Raw genomic sequence first — 10,774 nt, forward strand, 5'->3', positions numbered from 1 at the left:
AGTAGGGGCGGGGTGACAAGAACAGGAGAATGCTGGGAAGAGGAAAGATTCAGTCTGCAGCTGTCATCCAGACACAGAGGAAACAAAGTGTGACTGCCTCACTGAAAAAGATACCAAGCCATGAGATTTACACAGACAAGAATTGTGGGCTAATATAAGTTATGAGAGTTAATAGGAAGCCTGAGTGACCAGGCCAACCAGTTTATGATTAATGTAGACCTCTGTGTGTTTTTTTTTTTTTTTTGGGACTGAATGACTGCGGGACTGGGCAGGACAGAAACCTTGGTCAGCATAAAGATTGTGGGGACATTGATAAAGATTGTAGGTCCATTGAAGTTCATGAAGATTATGGGTAAGGCTTTTTGTGTTTTTCTTACTTTGCCACATTTCCACAGCTCTATGCTGATAGCGCACTAAAATCTCTTCTTGAAATGGCCAACCTGCATTCCCCCTACTCCGACCCCTCCTCTGGGCAGGACACAGGTCCCCAGTGGGTCCATCTGAGTGAGTGGCATCACTGTCCCTCTCTGTAGGTGGAGACTGCTCATTCGTTTCCTGACTGTTCAGACCCAAATAATCACACAGAAACTCTATTAATTACAACACTGTTAGGCCAATGATTCAGGCATATTTCTAGCTAACTCTTACATCTTGAATTAACCCATTTCTATTAATCTATGTACTGGCACGAGGCTGTGGCTTACTGGTAAGGATCCGACATTTGTCTCCTTTGGCAGCTATATGGCATCTCCTTGACTCCGCCTACTCTCTTCTATATTTCTGTTAGGATTTCCTGCCTGGCTTTATTCTGCTAAACCATTGGCTGAAACAGCTTCTTTATTAACCAATGGTAATGAAACATGTTCACAGCATACAGAGGGGATTCCCACATCACCACTGTGAACTTCAGCCTTGTTGCCTTTAGCTCATGTGATATCTATTGACGTGTATCCATCCAGGAAGGACTGGACCATGATCACACTGTCTAGTCAGAATGCACAGAAATAAATGTACTGTGGTTAGCTAGTCTGGCTTGCAACATGAATTAACTTTTAAAATCAGTTGCAAACATTAGATTTTTTTCATGGAACCAACCTTTTGACTCCTTTTGAAAAGCTGGAAGATTTGACATTCCAGGACTCATGGTTGTTTAACAGACACAGTGAACCGGGCTGGCTACGTTAGATTAAGCAACGATCTATAGCTCAGTTCACTAGCAGCCTGGAGGCATTCACATGTGGAACTGGGAGACTCCACCAGGCTTCAAACTCATTGTTGGATGAACCACATAACAGCCAAGTAAATGTGTCTTCTTGCTGATAAACCACTATGCTAGTTCATAGTACATACCTGTTTCTGGGCTTTTCACAGCCTAAAAAGTCACAGGACAACATCCAATCTCTTCTAATTCAAACCCTCACACACTGAACAGAAACCTTGGTCCGTCATTAACCCATCTCTGGTTATGGTTCTGCAGGAGTGGCCTGTGCTTGTTTTCCTTTTAACCATAGTCTCAGGAGTGTTCTACCCCTGCGGATTAATTCACTTTTAAGTGGTTTTTCTTTTCTTTCCTTCATTTTTTATTTTTTTTGGGGGGGGACAGGACTGGGGTTTTCTATGAATTATTTTCTCCTTGCTGCAAACAAATGCCTGACAAGCACATAATGGAGGAAGAGTGCTCTGACTTGTGGTTTGAGCAGATGTGTTCTATTATGTTGGGGAGGACAAAGAGGCAGGGGCTCCCTGGAAGCAGGGTTGTGAGACTGAGTCCTCACATGTTGGTAGAAGAGGAAGTAGATGATGAATGCTAGTACTCTCCTCTTCCTCTTTCTCATTCAGTCAAGGACCATATCCTGTGGAACAATGCCACCCCTGTTAGGCTGGACCTTCCTTCCTCAGTTAAATCTCTCTGGAAATGCCCTCACAGACATGCTCAGAGATGCTTCTCCTAGGTGACTCCAAATCCAGCCACGTGGACAGTAATTAACCATGGCAAGACTGAATCTAAGGCCTTGCACAAGATTAATTTGCTTTTTTAGAGGAAGCCTTCTGGGTAGCTCTGACGTAGCTAGGTTCTTTTAATTTTGTCTATGCTACTTTGGTCTGTGTTTTAATACCAACCTGAGGCAGGACAATGTGCTCCAATGGGAAGCAAGTCAAAGATCCATGTTGTGAGTCACATGAGACCACCGACCTCTTGGTGAGGGCTACTTTAATTATTATTCCTCAAAAGAACATTGTGCTCTGCAGAAAAGGAATATAGACACAGCACCCTGTGCCTGACCTGTATCTACCAATCAGGTATTCTTTGTAAGAACAATAATGCCGTAAGCCCTTAGATTTCACACTACACATTTATAAACAAAGATCGTCTGCCAGAATTGTTTTTACTTTTACATTATAGTTGGTGGAAGGGAACTGGTAATTTTTAAATTCCTAAGGCTCTATCTTAATTCAACACTTCCACTACTTCCTCATGTAGCTCTGAAGGTCAAGTCCAAGCATTGAGGCAGCATAATCCTCCAGCAATGTTTTCTTCAGTGTGCTCGGAGAATTTTTCATTACTAGATGACAACTTGCTACTATGGAGTATTCAACCAGAAAAATGAAAAGGGAACGAAGAGTGAAAATTAAATTAACACATTCTCAGAGATAACACCTCTAGCTCATGAATAAAGATGTGTTAGAAATTCACATTAGGTGTTGTCAAGATCTAAATGTCACCTTTACCTTCTGCGTCTGTTACCATCGATGCTACCTCTTCAACAGAGAGCTTAAAAATAATCTGAAGAGACCTGGGATTTCAAGAGCACAGTTCACACCACACATTTAAATTGATTTTTCCTGAAAAGATACATTAAAATTAACGCTCTAATACCATACCTTCAAGAAGTAAAATATAACAGAAAACAATAGTGAAACTATCTAGTTTAATTTTCATTTCCCAAACATGTAAAAAAAATTTAATGTAAAAATGTAGCTCTGATTGTCCTGGAAGTTATATAGACCAGACTGGACTTGAACTCACGTAGATCCACTTGTTACTGCCTCTTGATTGCTGGAATTAAAGGTGTGGCATATACTGTATGTTTTATACTACAATGTCTTGCTCCATTTATGGATATCTGAGAGACAGTTTCTAATTTTTTTGGTTTTTTTGAGACAGGGTTTCTCTGTAGCTTTGTTGCCTGTCCTGGAACTAGCTCTTGTAGACCAGGCTGGCCTTCAACTCACAGAGATCCGCCTGCCTCTGCCTCCTAAGTGAAGGGATTAAAGATGTGTGCCACCACAGCCCCGCCAGTTTTCAACTTTTGGGACCGCGAAAAGGTAACAAAGTATTCAGAGTGACCATGCATTTTAGGGGTAAATAATCTCTCCCATGGCTTCAATTTCAAGAGTGCCTATAAAATAGTGTTGCAGGGACAAGCGCTGCCAGTGACTGGCCTTCTTTCTCTTTCTCACAGATATAAACTGAGTGAGCAAAGAGCTACTCTTATGATCCATGAAGGGGCCAGGTATAGGGCTCACATGAAATCCCAGCACTTGGAGGCTGAGGCTGGAGGATTACTGTGAGTTCAAGAACAATGTATTTGTTGCTTTTATGTTGCTGTGGTAGAATATCATGACGAAAAGAACCTTAAGGAAGAGTTTATTTTAGCTTACAGTTCCAGAGGGAGCAAGCAGAACATGGTGGCAGAGACAGGAAGAAACAGAGATCATGTTTCATCCTTACACAGGAAGGAGAGAGAGAGCAAGAGAGAGAGCAAGAGCGAGAGAGAGAGGGGGGCGGGAGAGAAAGAGAAGAGAGAGAGAGAGAGAGAGAGAGAGAGAGAGAGAGAGAGAGAGAGAGAGAGGAGAGAGAGGGGGGGAAGCGAGGGAGGGAGGGAGGGAAAGAGAGACAGAGAGAGACACATGAGAGAGGGGGAGAAGAGAGGGAGGGAGTGAGGGAGGGAGAAAGAGAGATAAAGGGAGAGAAGGAAATGGGGTGAAGCTATCCTCAGACCCTATACCCAGTGACATATCTTCTCCAGCAAGACTTCAACCTCTGAAAGCTTCTGTAACCAGGCCCAATGTTCTTTTTTATCCATGTGCTGGGAAAAGACAAACACCAAAATGCATTCAAGGAAAATATCCCATTAGATGAACTGTTAATTCTAGTTTTGCCAACACTTCACAAACTTGGGGCTAGTCAGCCATAAGGCAGGCAGCATCACAGAAAAGTTTGGTTATTTTTAACATTATTGCATTAGACTATGGGGCAGAAGCAAGCGGCTTGTACATGTTTCTGAATCACTGTGAGAAGCTGGCTAATGATCGGTTCTCAGACCTGAAGGAGGCCCAGAGGACAGCCTGCGATATAAAAAATACTCCCTCCATCCTCTTTCTCTGATGTCTTCTTTTGGCTTGGTTTGCTTACTATCTATTTATGAAAATCCTACATGTGATTTCTAGATCCAATTTATCTCGCTTCAAACAGTCCAGCTGCCATCACTATATAAAGGTCCCGTTCTAATGCAGACCCAATCGTCAAGCCTTGACAGTGAGAGTGGGAATCGGTACCCTCTCCTGGAAGCAAACTAATAACCTTAGTCCACAAAATATATTCATACTGTCTATTTAGGCATTTCAATTCTAGGAATCCGTCATAAGATATTAATTCAATGTAGACTTTGGGGAAACCCAAAATGTAAATGTATTTAAAACTGAAAAGACTCTAAATGACCAACACCAAATAACTTAAGTAACTCTTGAAACATTATTTTTACCGGTGCTACATATAACAACATACTTGCCTAAGAGCTGGACACTACAGTTTTTGCAGGAAACAAAGCAGAATGATGGCTGTCCTGTGTAAGTAGCAGGCGGCATATGAGTGTTCAGCGTGTGCTTTTCCTTACTGGGAAAAATGCCTGTATATCTCTATTTGTGTAATTGGGGAAGAAAAAAATCAGGACTGAAACTCGATCCTGTTTCCTTCTTTCTTCCACATTGACCTTTTGACTGCTCATGTCTTCACAGACCTCTAGGGCAGTGGTTCTCAACCTTCCTAATACCACAGTCTTGAATACAGTCCCTCATGTTGTGGTGACCCCCAAGCACAAAGTTATTCTTGTTGCTACTCCATAACTACTTTTGCTGCTGCTGTGAATCGTAATGTAAATATCTGACACACAGCATGTTCTTAGGCGACCCCAGTTAAAGAATCATTTGACTCCCAAAGGGGTCAAAATCCACAGTTTGAGAACAAGTGCCCCAGAGGCTCTGCTCTAGAGATAATTCCTCTCTCTTTCACTCCCCTCCCCCGTGCACTCGTGTGTGTGTGTGTGTGTGTGTGTGTGTGTGTGTGTGTGTGCATGTTCACGTGTGTCTTCCAGTTGCCTGTGGAGGCCAGAATAGGGCATCGGATCCTTGAGTTACAGGTGGTTGTGAGATGTCCTGTCTGTGTGCAGAGGACTGAACTTGGGTTCTTGTAACTGAGCAGCAAGCCCCCAGCTCTGGCTTTTTTTTTCTCTTTTTATATCTTATGCTCCACCAACCCGATGAAATTCTCTACAGTAGATTTTACCTGTGCCGTACTCTCTGCCGCAAACTGAGCTCTCAGCCTTTGTGGTTAGAATGTATCGCGCAATCCACCAATACCCGAAACATTTCTTTCCCCATAGACTTACCTTGGCTGTCTCTTATCTGTCTGTCATTTTCAAATTTCAAATGTGGTCTTTCTGCTCTTCTTTGTCAGACATTTCCCTTTCCAGCTTGACTCAAGTGTGACCATCTAGGAATTTCTGCCCCAGTCAGTGCTCTTTGGGGTCCCTCTTCCCGATGTTGTATTTTTGAGTCTTCTTGGTTCTTCACTGAAAAACCCACTCTCTAGGTCATGTGAATTTTCATCTCCACATTTGGGTTATCTTACCCATGTATCCTCATTGCCTGGATCTCATTTCCTATGCAGAGCTTGGGCTACACTGGAATCAGAGCTTGTGTTCTCTTAAGGTCCCCAGAGGGCTGGTTTCAGCAGCATATTCTGTGAAGGGTCTGGACAACTGAAAACAGTACCTGCTGTCCACCCTGAAAGTCCCTGGAGGATCTACTGAGGGAGCTTTTTCAGTTTGATTCTATGAATTTTCATGATGTTATACCCAAGCAAGCTTATTCCCAGGCTGTTCATCTTAAGGGCCATTTGCCATGACACATTTTGAAAACTGTATTTTTTTTCCAAAATGACTTCACACTTTTTGTATCTGCTCTGTGTGGGGCTAGGTGAAGTGCGGATCTTGGCAGTTTCTCAGGGAGATGATGATAACAGTTGTCATGATCTTGGCCCATTTCTGGTTTTAAAGTTACAGGTTTATAATCAAGTTGCACCTGCATCTTGCTGCTTTCAAATGCATTCTGTATGATTGTTAACTGAAGTCACCGCTCTCTATGACAGGTCTGAGGTCTTACTCTAGCATCTTCTTTCTTTCTTTCTTTCTTTCTTTCTTTCTTTCTTTCTTTCTTTCTTTTTCTTTTTTTTTTTCTTTTTTGAGACAGGGTTTCTCTGTGGTTTTGGAGCCTGTCCTGGAACTAGCTCTTGTAGACCAGGCTGGTCTCGAACTCACAGAGATCCGCCTGCCTCTGCCTCCCAATTGCTGGGATTAAAGGCGTGCACCACCACCACCTGGCTTTAGCATCTTCTTTCTTTCGAACGGGAAGAACCTCTCTTAGCTACATTTAGCCAGCTGTGGTGTTTAAATGAATACAGTTTGTGTGTTGTTATTTCGGGGCATAAGCTAGCCATGTGGGCGGCCGGGTGCCGGGGACGCAGCCCTGGCCACTCATATTACTACATTCTCAGGTCCCCTGTGTGTGTGTGTGTGTGTGTGTGTGTGTGTGTGTGTGTGTGTGTGTGTGAGAGAGAGAGAGAGAGAGACAGAGAGAGAGAGAGAGAGAGAGAGAGAGAGAGAGAGAGAGAGAGAGAGAGAGGAGAGAGAGAGAGAAACTTGTGTGCAGTCTTCAAAGAGGCCAGAAGAGAATTAAGTTATAGGCAGTTGCCCGCTGTTCAGCCTAGGTGTTGAGAACTGACCTTGGACCTTCTGGAAGAACAATAGTGCTCTTATCCATTGAGTTATCTCTCCAGCCCCTAGAACCTAGTTTTTCTTATCCTGACCTTCCTGCGTCTCTAAGTTGCACAGTGTCTAGTCTACAATCTTCTCTATGTTTCAAGGAAGGATCTTCAACTCAGGAAACAAAGGTTGAAATTATGTCTCTTAGAACACAGCGTGATTGGACTCAGGTGTTATTTCAACCTTGCTAAGGAGGTATATTTTCAATATTCCTTATTCCCACTTCAAATGGAACTCTGTAAGTCTCTATATCAAGTCTCATAGAGTAATGTTCTTACAAGTTAGCAAATTTAAATGCTTAGAGTTCTCCATAAACACCAAAGTCTAAAACCACACCTCTAAGGAACCCTGAAAGGAGCTAGAGAGATGACTTGGTGGTTAAGAGCACTTGCTGCTGTTCCAGAGGACTCAGGTTTGATTCCCAGAATTCTCACGGCGACCCACAACTCTCTGTAATTCCAGTGCAGGAGATCTAATGCCCTCTTTTGACATATGTGGTCACCAGACACTTATACGGTATGCACACACATATGTAGATAAAACAACTATAAACAGAAAACAAATGAATAATTAAACCCCACAAAACCTTGAGAGATGTCATCTTCCTGTCTCAAAGGGGAGGCGGGAGGACCTCCTTGAGTATTTGGTTTTATATAGGAATATTAAGACTTGTTGTGTGTTTAAGTGTGAGATTTCTGAACTTTGCATGCCAGGATAACCTTGCTTTGGAGGGGAGAGTTGTTTAGGGATTTTATTTTAATTCTTAGATTTATTTATTCATTTTATGTGAGGCTGTTTTGTCTGCATGTATGTCTTGGTGCCTAAGGAGGTCAGAAGAAGGAGTTGGATGCCCTAGAACTGGAGTTACAGATGACTCTAAACCACCGTGTGGATGCAGGGACCCCAATCTGACTCCTCTGCAAAAGCAACAAGTGCTCTTAACTGCTGGGCAATCTTTCTCATCTTGTTTTGGGGTTTTAAAATCCCAGTGGATTTTTGAGACAGGGTCTCTCTATTATGGAGCTCTGGCTGTCTTGTAACTCACTGTGTAGATTAGACTAGCCTTTAAGTCACATAGGTCCACCTGCCTCTGCCTCTTGAGGCACATGCCATGTCTGGTCAATCCCAGTGTTTTTTTATTTTTATATTTATTTATTTATTTGATTTCTTGGATTTTTTGGATTTGAGACAGGTTCTCTCTGTAGCTTTTGGTGCCTGTCTTGGAACTAGCTCTTGTAGACCAGGCTGGCCTCGAACTCACAGAAATCCACCTGCCTCTGCCTCCTGAGTGCTGGGATTAAAGGCGTGCACCACCACCGCCCGGCAATCCCAGTGTTCTTGAAGAAAGACTTTTGTAGTTCCCTGTGTCCAATGACTCTCAGGTTATGACTAGTGTTCTCTAATGGAGTATCCTAGGCTTTTTCTTTTACATTATGGAATTCCCTGAAGTACTTAAAAAATTTGAGAGATGGCTCAGAGGTTAAGAGCACTGATTGTTCTTCCAGAGGTCCTGAGTTCAATTCCCAGAAACGACATGGTGACTCATAACCACCTACAGTGAGATCTGGTGCCCTCTTCTGGCCTGCAGGCACACATGCAGACATAACACTGTAAACAAAATAAAAAATTTCCACAACCAGGTTACCTCTAATACTAACTCTTAGTGTCCACGGTCTCAAGATGTTCAAGCTCCAGGTCCCAAGATGTCCAAAGTACCTCTATACTGTTTTTTTTTCATAGCTAAATTTGTCAGCCAGCTCGAGTGGCTGGATAACTTGCCCTTACAACGGTGTTGTGTGCATGTATGCATGAGCATGTGTGTGTGCTGATGTGCGTGTGTACTTGTGTGTAAAGGTGTGTGAAGAATAACCTGGGTTGTCCTTCCTTAGACGTCATCCCTGCTCTTTTCAGACAAGCCTCTTACAGGGCTGGAACTTGCCAAGTAGGCTAGGTTGACTGGCTAGGAGCCCCAAGGGTGCTCCTGTTTCTGCCTTCCGAGGGTTGGGGATTACACACTGATGCCACCAAGCCTGGGTTTTCAAAAAACATGGATTCTAGGGGCTGAACTCAGGTCCCCCTGCTTGCAAATCAAACATTTTACTATCTTCCCAGCCCCACAAGAGGCTTAACACTGTCTTTAGTAGGATTTAAGAAGCACTGGTTAGAGAATCAAATGGATCTCACAAGCCACTTGGTGGCAGTCAGCTCTCGGCATCCGCAGGAAAGATCTGAACTGGAAGACTATTTTTTTTTTGAATGCCTGTTTCTTTGTGGCTCCCTCCTCCAGCCTAAATCCATACTGCAGAGAGAAGGAAGTGGCGTCCCTTGCATGCTCAGAATGCCACAATAACACGCAAACATATCAGATGTGCTATAGAAATACCTTTTGACTTTCTTTAAAAAATTTAGCAAGTGCTTTTCCCACCTTTTGTTTATTTAAAGGACCAGCGAGATACCTCAACATACATTGATTTATTTAGCGTGTGTGCATTTGTGATGGTGTGCTGTGTAGGAGGTCAGAAGACAACTTGTAACACCTAGTTCTCTTCATGTGCCAAGTGGGTCCTGGGGACAGCACTCAGGATGTCTGGCAGCAGGTGCCTTTCCCCACTGGCCCTTCTTGCTGGTCCCTAAAATATAATTTCATACTAATTCTAAATGACTAGATTAGGAGCTGGATTATTCTAACGGAACATCTTGAGTTTGGTTGCTGGGAATCTACAATAGGATCATTATGTTGTAAGTGAATTTAGGGCTGAAGCCAGCCCTGGTGACAGTCGCTGATTATTTCTGACAACGCAAGTCCAGCCCAGAGCTTGTCATCAGCTGGCTGTAAAAGCTGAGTTACGGCCACACAAACTCCCTGGGCTGTGGCTTCTCATTTGAAAAAGATTAGGCCAGGCAGATCTATCACAAGGTCCTTTTTCTTTCTTCAACAAAACTATGGAGATAAACTAATAACTTTTCTAAGTGCATCCCTGGGAAATAACTTGGACGTGTAACACCCAGTGCAGGGTTTCTTCAGGGCAGACGCTGTCTGTCGGACACCATCTATCGGGATTCTCTGAAGGTTGTACATCCAGTCACGTGCTGGCGGGAGAGAAACTTTACTCAGTTCTGAAATCAGAAAGGAAGCCAGTCATTCTTTCTTTGTCCCGAGAGTCAAGCTTCAGGTCGTCACTGGGCCCTGTGAGGCAGCCTGGAGGCTCACCTTACTGCGGAGTAAGTCACTCTCCCCCATGGACCATGCCTCTGTGTAGGGAGACGCTGACAAGGAGATGACCTCATCTAGCGGCTGGCAGTAATTTCAGTCTCAACCCTGTCATCAATGGCTTTGAATTCGCTCAAACTTGCCAACTCTTTGAAGCAATCGCTTGCTGTGCACGGGTGGGCTGCAGAAGAGGCAATGCTAGTTTTTACTGGGAGAAAGTAGGTGGAGTCAGGGAGATGCCATATAGCTGACGAAGAAGACAGACTCCAGAACCTTACTGGCAAACCATGAGCCTCATGGTAAAATATAAAATAATAAAATGGATTAATTTAAAATGTAAGAGTAAGCTAAAAATATACCTAAGCTATTGGCCAAGCAGTGTTGTAATTGATATAGTTTCTGTGTTACTATTTGGGTCTGGGCAACCAGGAACGAACAAGCACCCTCTGCCTACAAGTTA

This window comes from Microtus pennsylvanicus, chromosome 8 (genome assembly GCF_037038515.1).
Source record: "Microtus pennsylvanicus isolate mMicPen1 chromosome 8, mMicPen1.hap1, whole genome shotgun sequence".
NCBI lineage: Eukaryota > Metazoa > Chordata > Mammalia > Rodentia > Cricetidae > Microtus > Microtus pennsylvanicus.